The sequence below is a fragment of the Canis lupus genome, chromosome 2, assembly GCF_048164855.1.
Source record: "Canis lupus baileyi chromosome 2, mCanLup2.hap1, whole genome shotgun sequence".
NCBI lineage: Eukaryota > Metazoa > Chordata > Mammalia > Carnivora > Canidae > Canis > Canis lupus.
Genome location: NC_132839.1, coordinates 15,590,289 through 15,604,923, shown reverse-complemented (window position 1 = coordinate 15,604,923; position 14,635 = coordinate 15,590,289). Strand labels below are relative to the sequence as shown.

The window sequence follows — 14,635 nt, the reverse complement described above, 5'->3', positions numbered from 1 at the left end:
ATAGTTATTCTTGACAAGGTTAACATGCCTCCTTACATCAATAATTCTGAAGCTCATACTTGATCCCCTGCTGAGTAATACAGTCTGTAGAATATTTTTTTCATTTTTAAATTTAAATTAAATTAACATAGAGTGTATTATTAGTTTCAGAGGTAGAGTTCAGTGATTCATCAGTCTTATATAACAGCCAATGCTCATTACATCCCGTTGTAGAATATTTTCAAACCCTCCACTCCTGACTCATAAGTTGTTATCCAGTATTTTAAAATCACACAAATTAGGGGTGCCTGGGTGGCTCTGTCGGTTAAGCATCTGCCTTCAGCTCAGGTCATGATCCCGGGGTCCTGGGATCGAGCCCCATGTCGGGCTCCCTGCAGGGAGCCCGACTCTCCCTCTCTGTGTGCTCTCTCTCTCTCACATAAATAAATACATCTTTTAAAAAATCACACAGACTTGACATTATAACGATTTTACTTCATACAAATAATGCTTATTTAATGTTAACTGTAGGTTTACCAATTCCTTTGCTCACTGTTACCACATTTCACATCTTCATTCTGAGATTCTTCTTTCTGAAGCCATTTTTCAGAAGTTCTTTTGGTGAAGCTCTGTGTGGCAAATTCTCTCAGGTACTAATCTCAAAATAGCTCTTATTCTGCCTTCAGTCTTGAAAGATTATTTTGCTAGGTAGATGACTTGAAGTGGACAATTATTTTCTAATCCCAGATTGATAGATTCTTCTATCACTTCAAGGAGATTACTGATAAATATGTTTTCTAACCTGAGTCGTCGTTGTGAAACCCGCAAACTGTCATTCATGTATAGATATTTTTTCTCTTAATCTGCTCTTAAAATATTTTCTCCTTTGTGTTCTGGAGTTTTACTATAATGTATCTGGATCTAGATTTCTGATATTTATCAAGCTTGCTACAAGTCATGTTTTGGGTGCCTATGGATTTATGCCCTTTATTAGAATTGAGAAATTCTCATCCATTAACTCAGCAACTATTTCTTCTCCGCAGTTCTCATGGTAATTTATAAATTAGGTTTATTATTCTTTTCCCATGTCTCTCAATCCCATTTGCAGAATTTCCATCTCCTTGTTTCCTTGTATCACATTTATTTATATATTTATCGAAGTATAACAAACATACTGTTATATTGGTTTCAAGTGTACAATCATATTGATTCAACGATTCTGTTGCTCAGTGCTCATCAACCATAAGTGTAGTCACCATCTGTCACCAAACAACGTTATTATAATATTATCGACTAAGTACCCTATGCTGTACTTTTCATCTCTATGGCTTATTTATTTCATAACTGAAGTTGGTACTTTTAATCTCCTTTATTTATAGCACCCATTCTCCCACACACCTCCCCTCTGGCAACCACCAGTTTGTTCTCTGTATTTAAGCGTCTGTTTCTTTGTTTTGTTTTTTAGATTCCATATATAAGTGAAATCACATGGTATTTGTCTTTGTCTGATTTAGCATAATATCCTCTAGGTCCATTCATATTGTCACATACAACAAGATCTCATTTTTTTTAATGGCTAAGTATATTCCATGATCTATTCTATCTATTCATCGCATTTTTATTCATTTATCTATGAACTTCTGCATTACTTCCATATCTTGGTTATTGTAAATAATGTTGCAATAAACAAAGGGATGCATGTATCTTTTTGAATTAGTGGGTTTTTTTCTTCAAGTAAATATCCAGTAGTGGAATTACTGGATCATATGGTATTTCTGTTTTTCGTTTTTTGAGGAACCTTCATACGATTTTCTACAGTGACTGCACCCATTTACATTCCCACCAACAGTGTGCAAGGGTTCCTTTTTCTCTACATTCTTGTCAACATTTATTTCATATCTTTTTAAAAAAGATTTTTAAAATTTATTTGACAGAGAGGGAGAAAAAGCGCACAAGCAGGGGGAGCAGCAAGCACAGGGAGAGGGGGAAGCAGGCTCTCCACGGAGTAGGGATCCCGATGTGAGGCTCAATCCCAGGACGCTGGGATCATGATCTGAGCTGAAGGCAGACACTTAACAGACTGAGCCACCGAGTCACCCCTCTTTTCTTTTTGATAGTAGTCATTCCAACAGGTGTAAGGTGACATCTCATTGTGATTTTGATTTGCATTGTGAAGATTAAATTAATAGTGATTAAAATATAGTTGTTTTCAACTTCAGACAGTGCTGCAAGCTATTCCACTTGGATTTTTCCTTGAATACAACTTTAGGGTTCTGTTAACTTTTCAGTATCAATCATAGTTGTATAGTTTTATATACTTAAAACTAAAATGGAGACAGAGCAAAGATACTTGATCTCCACAGAGTAGTGTTTGTTTCAAATAGATTTTGATTTTTAGAGAAGTTTTAGTTTCACAGCAAAATTGACTAGGAAGTACAGAGAGTTCTTTGTACTCTTTGTACCCCCACATGCATAGCTTCCTTCACTATCAACATCCTCTTCAACAGTGGTACATTCGTGCCAATAAATCTCCACTGACACATCATTGTCACTTTAAGTCCAGAGTTTACATCAGAGTCACTGAGTAGTCTTTACTTACATACTTTGTCAACATGTAAATATATTTGGAATGTAAATAGCATTCAAATTACAAGGATAAAATCAATGCAGTAAAAACAGTGCCTTATGCTTTACAAAATTAATTATATTTAATCTCTAAAATGTATCATCTATATTCATATTTGTGTGTATATTTAAGATCCATACATATTAAGGAAATTTAAAATTGTTTCTTACAGATACCAGATCAGTTGTTGCTAGAAGTGTAGGGAGAAAATGAACCACAAAAGATCATAAGGGAACTCTCTGAGGTGATTGAAATACTCTATTTCTATGACCTTAGAAATATTACAACACGTTTACTGTTTTGGTGCTAGTTATGACTCTATTTTTTTATCCAAGCTTCTCAAACTTTAAGTTTTACTCTATGTTAATTATACCTCAATAAATCATTTGAAAAAAAATGTTTTAAATACAATCATTTTTAAAATAAATTTGTGTAATAGATGACTGGTAATTCAGACGGAAAATTGGTCACAGATTATAATCTGTTCTCAACACGAGGTAGTAAAAAATGATGGGCTTTCTGCATAGATGAAAGGTTTTGCCTCACCCAAACTGAACACATCCTCTCAGAAAGGGTTGGCTTTTACCTTGTTTTTGAGTATTTTATGACCATGGTCAATTTCTTAAAAAAATGAGCAAACTGAAAGAATAGTAAGGGGTTGTCATGTTTAGACAACTTAAAATAGCTAAACAATTTGTTGTTTTACCTTTGTCATGGCTGCTATAAAATGCTGTTACTTTGGTTAGTAACACAGGCAAGACTGTAGCCACTTTTCAACTTTTCTGAGTACTTGTGTGCCTGTCCAAAATTTCTTTTGATTTTGTTCTACTTCAGGGTCAGGTCCTAAATTCAGATTAGATTAATAAAACTGACAAAGCCGTTTTTTTTTTTTGTATTTTTTTTTTTATTGGAGTTCGATTTGCCAACATATAGCATAACACCCAGTGCTCATCCCGTCAAATGCCCCCCTCAGTGCCCGTCACCCAGTCGCCTCAACCCCCCGCCCACTGACAAAGTGTTTTAATACTGACTGACGCTTCCTAAACAGCTCCTAGGTAACACGAAAGGACTTGCAATCACCTCACCTCGAAACTCTTCCTGTGGCCTGATACAATTAGGCACAACTGGAATACCCTGTATTTTCTTAATTTTCTCAATGCTTGTCCCATTGTGGGGAAATCTTATCCCTCTTCTTGAGAATGTGACCTTTAGTTACTCTCTGTTTCTCTGTTAAACTGAATAGATCATATGTCAACTCCGTTGCTAAGCAGCAAATGGTAAAAATGATCCCCTAGTTGGTAAATTTCATCCGGCGTGGGAGAAATAGAAACACGTGAAAGGAAGCTAGATCTTTTGGCTTCCCTGAGTGTAATGATTCTCCTAACTGGGCATGTATGTAAAAAGCTATGTCTATAAAGTAGTTATAAAAGATACTGGGTCCTGTGAGAAATGAGGCCTTTATACCAGAGTGGTTCTCACACTCCCTCAGTGTGACCCTGTCTTCTTCCGTCTGCACTGTGTTACCTGCAGAGCCAAGGAAGACAACTCCCAGATGGTTGTGGGGGTTGCTGTGTGGACTGCAACAAGACCTAGCTGATGCTATCCTGCTGTTGAGTTGTGATCCCTGCCCTGTATCTTCCTGAAGAGGTATCAAGCAGGGCCTTGGATAGTCTTGTGAGGCCGACGTTCACTTGAACCTCACAGTCATATTGGGCATGGGATGTTGTTTTTTGGGGGGTAGGGGAAAGTTTCCAAAACAAAAGGAAAAGAAAACTTAACTTACCCATGGCCAATCTTGTATAGATAAAGTATTATTCTACACTATGCTATTATATGCCCTGTTGGGGTAAGGGAAAACATGTTCATAGTCGTGCACATGACACAATGGATGCCAATAAATCTAGTAAGATTTTATTTGTAGCTTTAAAATACTTTTATCAATTGGAGATGATTTTAGCATACACAGTACTGCACTGGAGATTTGTCAATGGCTTCAATGTCCTGAATACATTTTCCCCCTCAGGGTAATCATCATCTAAATTAACTATTCCCAATTGTTTACGTAATCACTTCCAGTAGGGGATTCTACTGTCCTCCATACTTATATGATTGGTTTCTATAATAAACTTATCAGAAGCATTCAGTATGCCAACAACAGGTGGCATCTGCTCTCCCCTCATGCTTGCCTCAAGCTCCATACTGTAAGCTAAAAACTAGACATTGTGTCTTCTTCTACAGTAAGTCCCAGACCTTCGTAGAAATGACTGTTGAGGCTGCTAAGAGTAAGCTCATGGGTGCAGGTTTCTAAACGTAAGCTGAGACTGCCACCACGAGTAAATAAATACGTCATCAACTGTGCCAGGGGACTTAAAAGTTGGGATTTCCAGAACTCTTTTGCTCCAAAGACAGATGATTTAGTGAAAGTAGATTACTAGGCAGGTTTCCAAGATCAACAGCAGAAGAAATAGGACCTTGGTAGAGTACTTTAAATATTGGTATTCTTTTTATTGGCTTATTTTTATAATAAGCATATGACGAAGCTCCTTTAGTCTGCTCCTCTCAACCAAAAGTTTAGAAGATTAAATTAATGCTAATTAGAATGAATGCTTTTTTAAAATAATCTTAATCAATGGGCCTATAACCTTATAAGGTTTGGCTATACCAAACGGTTGTACCAAAAAACATAAACTCATTCTTAAGTGGGGTGCTCTGTCAATTTGACATTTCAAAATTTGTGGAAAGGATGATTTTGTATATTTCATATGATCCAATTTCAGGGAATATATAACTAAATTCCTGACAATATTTCTATGGGCACAAGGCATAAAAATGCAGGGACACATAAAATTTCCTTTATGCTTATATCAAGAAGGAACATAATTGGTAAGAAGTCTAAATATGGAAAACCATGAATATAAGGTAATTAACCTCTGGTGAATTGAGAACAATGTCTAATAAATGGAACTCAGAGATTCATTTTTAAAATGACTTAAGCTTAAAATCATCTATCTGTTGTTAACAGATGCTGAATTAAGTTATGCTTATTCTAAATCAAATTCATCTATAGATAATCAAATCACATTGCCAAAAAACCCACCATTGGCAAAGTATGTGCAGATTCTGAAGGAAACATGATGCATATTGCATATTGATTGACCTCGTCGATAGACTACAGAGAACATCAGGTATTGTACACACTGCCTTTCCTGGGTCCTTTTACTTTTCATGGCATGCAGTTATTTGCAAAGGTTCAGTAAAGGTTGGTCCCTCTTCCTATCTAAATATAATTAAGCAAAGTAAATTGGTAGCCATAAGAATATAAGATATAGCACTTTTTAAAGTATATTATTTAGTAAGGTGTGATATGACTGCATTTTATATATGGAAACATCTTCAGAGTCTCTTCAGGAGATTGGTGTAGTAGTTGCTGTGTGGCTTAAAGAGTTTCAGATTTTCATTTGGTAAAGAATGTCACCTCTTGGCCAACCTTGGGAATTTTGAAGAAAGGAATACCCTAATATATGTAGTGCTACAGACAGCCTGGAGAAGAACTACTGAACCCTTTGCTCTGGCTCAGAATAAATGATGTGTTTTTGCTGTATCCCAAAGATTTTGAACGGTTGTATCTTCATTCTCATTAGTTTCCATGAATCTTTTTAATTCTTACCAAGGCAGGAAACCACAAATGTTGGAGAGGATGCGGAGAAAAGGGAACCCTCTTGCACTGTTGGTGGGAATGTGAACTGGTGCAGCCACTCTGGAAAACTGGGTGGAGGTTCCTCAAAGAGTTAAAAATAGACCTGCCCTACGACCCCGCAATTGCACTGCTGGGGATTTACCCCAAAGATACAGATGCAGTGAAACGCCGGGACACCTGCACCCCGATGTTTCTAGCAGCAATGTCCACAATAGCCAAACTGTGGAAGGAGCCTCGGTTTCCATCGAAAGATGAATGGATAAAGAAGATGTGGTTTATGTATACAGTGGAATATTACTCAGCCATTAGAAATGACAAATACCCACCATCTGCTTCGACGTGGATGGAACTGGAGGGTATTATGCTGAGTGAAGTAAGTCAATCGGAGAAGGACAAACATTATATGGTCTCATTCATTTGGGGAATATAAAAAATAGTGAAAGGGAATAAAGGGGAAAGAAGAAAAAATAAGTGGGAAATATCAGAAAGGGAGACAGAACGTGGAAGACTCCTAACTCTGGGAAACGAACTAGGGGTGGTGGAAGGGGAGGAGGGCAGGGGGTGAGTGTGACTGGGTGGTGGGCACTGAGGTGGGTACTTGACGGGATGAGCACTGGGTGTTATTCTGTATGTTGGCAAATTGAACACCAATAAAAAATAAATTTATTATTTAAAAAAAGAATAAATTATGTGTTAAGACCAGTAAAAAAGCTTTCTAGGACAATGGTGCAGTCTTGCAGTCACTTACAAAATCTCAACTAGAAGTTCATTTTCAGGGTTTAGTAATTGTATGGCTTTAGTTATGTTAACATTCAGCAAGGGAACATCTTTGTATGTCAATGAGTGGATGGTTTTTGCAACTGAGAAAATAAGATAGGAAAAACAGAATAAAATATATGTATTTTGCAGAAGCTTATAGCTATATAGTATAATATATATGTATATATGTGCATTTATGTGTGTATATATGTGTGTATACATATATATATGAAGCTTGACTTCAGATCAATGACTATATGAAATAGCTATTATTAAAATTCTGAGTCAACTTTGAAAAGAATGACATTTAACATGTACATATATGACTGTGTCTGTGGGTAAAACAAGCTATACCTGATTCCACCACTTGTAAGAAATGCAAAAAACCCCACAATTGACGGGCAGCCTGGGTGGCTCAGCGGTTTAGCGCCGCCTTAAGTCTGGGGCCTGATCCGGGGACCCGGGATTGAGTCCCATGTCAGGCTCCCTGCATGGAGCCTGCTTCTCCCTCTACCTGTTGTCTCTGCCTCTCTCTCTGTCTGTGTCTCTCATGAATAAATAAATAAATAAATAATCTTAAAAAAAACACACAATTGACTAAAAACATGTCCAATTCACAATATTAGCACAAAAATGTAACATGACAGACCTTTTCTTTTTTTTTTTCATGACAGACCTTTTCTTGATCAAAATAGCTCATTAAAGACTGCAAACCTAAAAAAGGAACTGCCAAGAAAAGTACCTCAAACCTGTTCAGAGATAAATCTTCCTCTGATGATACAAACTGCATTCTCCTTCTGGGAGAAAAGGAACACTCACAGCACTTAATTTCCTGATCAGCTTTAATGGGACTAGAACTTTTTCTAGGAAGCATCAGTATATTTACTATGTTTCTGAAATGGGGACCTTTTTCAAAGTGAAATGAACCACTATTGACAATTATGCCAGTTAACAGTTAAAAAAAAAAATACACAACGGCCTCCAGGCAAACCAGGCTGTATGGCCAATCTATCATAGAGGAATTTCCTAATGGTCACAACCAAAGAGGACCCTGAACACCAAAAGGTAAGTGAATGCTTTGGGGTGGCAGCTGCCCTTACAGCCAACCCAGTGAAGATTAGAGGAAATATATGTAAACACCAAACATCGTGCCTGATGCATAATTCACACTCAGAGAATAACTCTAAAAATTCTTGTAAATTACATCTAACGACAAAATTGCTGGCAGGCCCTCCAACTTGAAAAGGGCTTGTTTATACTTAGAATACAAAATATGTTTCAGTTTTATCAAATTGAATTTGTTTTGGAAAATAAGTGCTTTCCAATCATTTTCTCAGATCTGGCTGTCTGATTAACTGATAAAAGGTCTCAGTCAGTGAATTGTTGCTAAATTGTGAGAAAAGTGAAGCTTGCAGGGGAAACCTAGATCCTTTCTCATCTCCAGGTTTCTATAATTCTTACTCCAACCTGAAAACACTGTTGGAAACTTTCCTTTGGGGTGACACATCAGACTCTCAGAGTAGTGACTAGAATTCTATAACTCTACTCAGTGTAGGGGCTTCTAACTTTGTTATAGATAGAGTCTCAGTAAATAAATTCACATGGATCATTTTTTTTCTCTGCAGATGATCTAATGCTTCATTCAAATGTTATATGCCACAGTTTACTTTTGTTCTAAGACCTTCTTTAGAAGACGTAAAACATGGATCACTTTTTTGATTATTTAAATTTGTTCCTAGTTGAAGAGAGGCAGTTGTCCTCTGTAGTGGAGTGACGTGGGTTTTCCCAAAGATAGGTCTGAGTCCTAACACTGTGCCTGTGAACTAGACCTTATTTGGAAATAGGGTCGTTTGTAGATGTACTTCAGGTATGAATCCCGAGATGAGATTATACTGGATTTAGGGTGGGCCTTAAATGTATCCAACAACTGTCCTTATGAGAGAAAGCAGGGAGAGATTTGAGACTTGGAGATACGGTGGGAAATGCCATGTGAGGATGGATGCAGAGGTCAGAATCATGCTGCCACAAGCCAAGGAATGTCTGGAATCAAGTAGAGGCAGGAAAGAATTCTTCCTAAGAGCCTTTGGAGGGAGTGTTGCCCTTGATTGTTTGACTCTTGGACTCTGGAGCTGTGAGATAATAAATCTCTGTTGTTTTAAGCCACAAGTTTGCACTAATTTGTTAAAGTAGTCCTAGAAAATTAATACATCTTCCATGGTACAAATTACAAGAAATCATACTGTAGGTAATTGCTATCACTAGACAGAAGTTTACAGATTGCTTTTACTTTTCTAACTATGTAAATAATCATGTCAAGACACTACATTCAAATGTGATAGATTATAATATGGTCCCGAAAAACCCAATCCAATTAAGATATAAATGGTGTTTTTCTAATAATAACTAGACATGATTTTCACAGGGCTTCCAGATAAAAATAAGGAACTCAGTTAAATTGAAATTTCCAATAAATAATACATAATATTTTAGTAAAATAGGTCTTAAGTATTATATGAAATATATTTATTTGACAAATTTCTATTATTTTTTATTAAATAATTGACATGTAATATTGTGTAAGTTTGAGGAGTTCAGCACGTTACTCTGACAAATTTATAAATTGTCATATGTTGCCATAGTAGCAATACTTACCACATTATATAGATATAATATTATTATCTGTATTCATTATACTGTGGATTAGATGAGTTGTATTAATACTAAAAAATAATGTGTTGTTTATTTGAAATTCAAATTTAATGAGGCATCCTATATTTTTATTTGCTAACTCTGGAACCCTACAATTGCAGCAGAGAGACTGTACATACCACTCCAAATCACATAGCTAATAAAATGTTGAGCTTGGCTTTTAAATTATGTGTGTTGGACTCTTCAAGATCATGTGTTTCTAGTTTATCAGGCTACTAAAAGCAGACACAATGAAACTTAGCAAGAGGTATTGCAAGAAGTTATCTGCTTGCTGTTCTGTAAAAAAGGATTAAAAAAAATGGAAGGATGACTGTGAGTTTTGCCTGCCGAGACCAACTCCATGCCAACTATGTATGAAGGAAGATTCCGGAGATGAAAAGTTCAAATAACATTCTAATGATGGTGGTGATGGGCAAGTGTTTTCCCATTCCCCTATTTCGGGCAAGGGTGATATGGGACAGAGGGGGCATAGAAATTTTGGGTTTGCTGGGCAATAGGTGAGGGCATCAATGTAATAAGTGATAAAAGTACATTTTCTGCTAGTTCTAGTCATTATAAAAATATTTTTGATGACATTTACCTTTTTCCAAACTCCACATGGCCGCCAGGTACCATGACCCTTCAATCTCAATAGTTCTTTTGAGCTCCCTCACCACCATGGTACCATATGTTCCCCTGAAGTGCTTTTCCCTCTCCATTTCCCCATCCACAATCTCAGTTCAGACCCTCAGAACTATACTCCCACATGCCTGCAGTGTTTCCTCGCTTGTTTTCTCACTTTGAACTATCCATCTCCATTTAACTGTCCTGTATGTATATAAATTTACAAGTGTAAAGTCAGCCAAGACAACCTATCCAGTCACATGCTTAACACACCTGTCATTCACAGGTGGGTCTAAGATAAATTTTCATCAATCTGATGTTTAACTCAGGTTATTACCTTTGTTGAAATATCTCTTCTCAGATCTACTCAATAAAAACCTCCTAAATGCCAGGCTAAGTAATAAGTAAAATAGTAAAGATGGATTGGAGTTTGTATTTTAAACACACCAGGATATTCTTCAATTCCACAAAGTATTTTTTTCCTATTTTTTTTAAGAATATGGCCCTCTTGTTCTACCTTCAAGAAATTCCTGTTTTTGGTAGAGACAGCCACAGAGAGTAATTTGCAACCGTAGGAAAGATGGTGTGTGTGTCCAGAGCCATCCAAAAGGACAACTGTGGAGATATGGAATGGTGGGACGAGACTGTGTGCTCCCCTCACCTGCACCCCGCCCCCAGGGCAGCTGCTACTCAGTTCAGGTAACTAGTATCCTCTATTGACAGAGTATGTCTGATGTTTTCTCATGATCCCATTGACTTTACGCGTTTTTAGGCAAGACTGTCAGAGAAATGATGTGCCTCATATCAGGAGATCTGTGATATCTGTCTCTCTCATTACTTGGTTAAAGTGGTATCTTCCAACTTTCTCCACTGGAAAGTTATTATTTCCTCCTTTATAATTCATTTGTATATTGTTAGGAAACACTTTGAAATATTTTATTTCTCATCATAATTTTGCACATATAATTTTAGCATCTATTGATGATTTTTGCCTGCAACATGTTACTATATTGTTTGTTCAAATGTGGTTTTCTATTTTTATTTTCTCTTCCACATTAGTTTATTGGAATTCTACCAGAAGGAAAGCTGTACCTTCTCTCCCATTTGTTATTTATTCAATTATTTACTTACCATCATGAATTCATATTTATATTATTCTATGGGTTATAATTCATTATTGCCATCATTTATTTTGTTGCTAAAATTGTCCAAGTTTTGATTATTAGGAGCTCTTGTAAGTTGGCTTCTATGTTGTTTTGACATCCTGCCATCAACTTTTTATTACTTCCTTGCTGTCTGGGACTATAAAATACTCCAGGTTCATCTTGTACTTTCCCTGCCCCAGATCTGCAATCAACCATTTCTCCAGGAGCACTGCTTACTTTTCGTGGGAAAATTGTACTTAGAAACCAAAATCTGGGCCCAAGATGTGTGGATTGCTACTCTGTCATTACACAGTTACAACTGTTTCTAGGCCTTGTCAGTGGAGAGATGAAAGAAACATACACACACACACACATCTCTATCCATTTTAATATCTATCTGTATCTATATTAATAACCATGAGTTCGTACTGATGTCTCTCTAAAGCCAGAAGGTTCATTGCATCTCTCCCTTGTTCTATTTTTGTAACTTCTTTCTCCAACAGTGGAAAAACTGGCTCTCATTATCTATCTACAATATATTTACTTATTTGTTTGGTCCCAGTATACACATTACAGAGTTCCAGAATTGATAGTTGTGCTCTAGAGTACAACCTGTACAATGTTTTTTTTTTTTTTGTCTTGGGTTTTATTATTTTTTATTTTTTTTTAAGATTTTATTTATTTATTTATTCATGAAAGACTGAGAGACAGAGAGAGAGCGCCAGAGACAAAGGCAGAGGGAGAAGCAGGCTCCATGCACCGGGAGCCCGATGTGGGATTTGATCCCGGGTCTCCAGGATCGTGCCCTGGGCCAAAGGCAGGCGCTAAACCGCTGCGCCACCCAGGGATCCCTGTCTTGGGTTTTATGGTGTATAATCCAAATACTGTTTTACATGAACACTTTAGAGTAGTTGTTTTAGCCCTCGTCCCCCTAAGGTATGGTTATAGTTACAATTAATTTTGGGTTCCTCCCACATCCTGATTGATATTTACTTGTTTACTTAGTTAGTTGGTTCTGATATATTGCCATAATTAAGGGTTAGAACTATACGAGTTTTAGTCAGAAAAATCAATTCTTCCACTCTTTTTACCCTTTCCCATTACTCATTCTTGACACCTGTTCTTACCTATATTATGTATGTTACCAATCTCATTAGTTTCTGGATTTTACTTCTGATATACTTTTGAACAAATGAATAGAAAATGTGTAATTTCTTATACTCCCTTCTTTCTTACATTCTATATGGTCAATAATCTTTTGTACTTTGCCTGTCACTTAATAATATATTCTGTAACTCTTTTATTTTTTTTAAAAGATTTATTTATTTACTTGAGAGAGACTGCATGCAGGGGTAAGGGGGCAGAGGGAGAGGGAGAGAGAGAGTCTCAAGCAGACTCTCTGCCGAGCAAGATCTTGACACGGGGCTGGATCCCACGACCCTGAGATCAGGACCTGAGCTGATATCAAGAGGCAGATGCTTAACCAACTGAGCCATTCAGGCATCCCTCTGTAACTCTTTTCATATCAATTCCTAAAGATTTTCTTTATTCTTTATTTTATAGCTGCATAATATTTCATCATGTAGATATACCACACTTTACTTAACCACCTCTCCTATTTATGGGCATTTCATCATTACAAACAATTTGTATTAGATAATTACATACATATGATTTAATATTGTTGCAAAAGCATATCTAGGACTAAAATTTTGATCTTCTAATGGCTGATTCAAATCTGTTTTAAATCAAATGATGCGGGATCCCTGGGTGGCGCAGCGGTTTGGCGCCTGCCTTTGGCCCAGGGCACGATCCTGGAGACCCGGGATCGAATCCCACGTTGGGCTCCCGGTGCATGGAGCCTGCTTCTCCCTCTGCCTGTGTCTCTGCCTCTCTCTCTCTCTCTCTGTGACTATCATGAAAAATAAATTTAAAAAAAAATTAAAAAAAAATTAAATCAAATGATGCAACAGAATATAATTAAGAGTACTCTGAAAACTGAAAAAAGTCATATAAATATATCCAACAAAATAATACTGTGTTAATAGGGTTATTTTCTTTCTCCAATCTCATTGTAACTGCTTTTCAGACAAGCAGTTCAATTCAATAAAAAGTTGTCCTCAGCTACTTAACCAGATGGTTAATTCTGAAAATTAAATGTGTTAAAATTCTACATTCCCAATCACACCTTCATTCATTAAGAATGTTCTGATATTTAATGATTTTTAATCAAAAATTAAATCTATTAGTTTTATAGTTTTAGTCTTTAAAAACCCACTATTATACTAATATTTTCTCTATTTTATTCTTGTAGAGACAGGAGATAGAATTATAAACTGTAGTCCTAATTTGGTTCCTTCCACACCCTAAGTGTGGATATCAAAAAAGGTGGGAGGAGAAAAACAAGACTACATGATGTCAGGAGCACCCTTCAGGTTACCTGACACCTATTAGAGGCTTAGGGACTCCCCTCCTTCCTTGTTGGAGCAGTTACGCTCAAGGTTAGCTTCCTTTGGAACTGTGGGTCCTCAGTGCCCTCAGGTCTCCATATCCTAAATAGCTGAAATTTTGAACTGTGAAAAGGATAGTCTACGTAGGGTCCACCCCCAGTGCTACCTCGAATATGGGTTCAAGGAATCCCTAACGCTGCCCAGGCTAATTCACCAGGAGACTGCCTTGATATTTGGAATCCAGAAACCAGAGAGTATTTGCCTTGTCTGTTGTTTCATCATGGCCTACCTACCATGAGACTACTGCCAGGTCCAACCAAGCCTCAGAAAATCACTGGTGGGAAAAAAAAAAAAAAAAAAAAAGAAAATCACTGGTGGGAATCTCCAAAGTTTTGGTGAAATGTTTGTCCTGGATTCTGCAATTTTTGCAGATTCAACTTTGCAAATCTATGCAGCAACAAGAACTTCAGGTCTGCCAAATGGTATTCTGATATGGCTGCAAATATGTGCCTCATCTACTAGCCAATTATGTCTCTAATAATATATATGGCAGAGTCTAATTTGTCAGCAATTTGGTAGGAACTATACTGTTTGGGTCAGGACCAGCTCAGAGTTTTTTGAATTTGCATCATAACCTCTTCCTCCATGGTCACAGGAGTCAAATAAA

At 36.9% G+C, this 14,635-nt stretch overlaps 1 protein-coding gene across 18 annotated transcripts in view; it reads right to left on the bottom strand.

Moving 5' to 3' along the window:
- Positions 1-14,635, bottom strand: part of MCTP1 (multiple C2 and transmembrane domain containing 1) — a 527,670-nt gene that overhangs the window by 277,180 nt on the left and 235,855 nt on the right. The gene's annotated exons all lie outside the window — the stretch shown is intronic.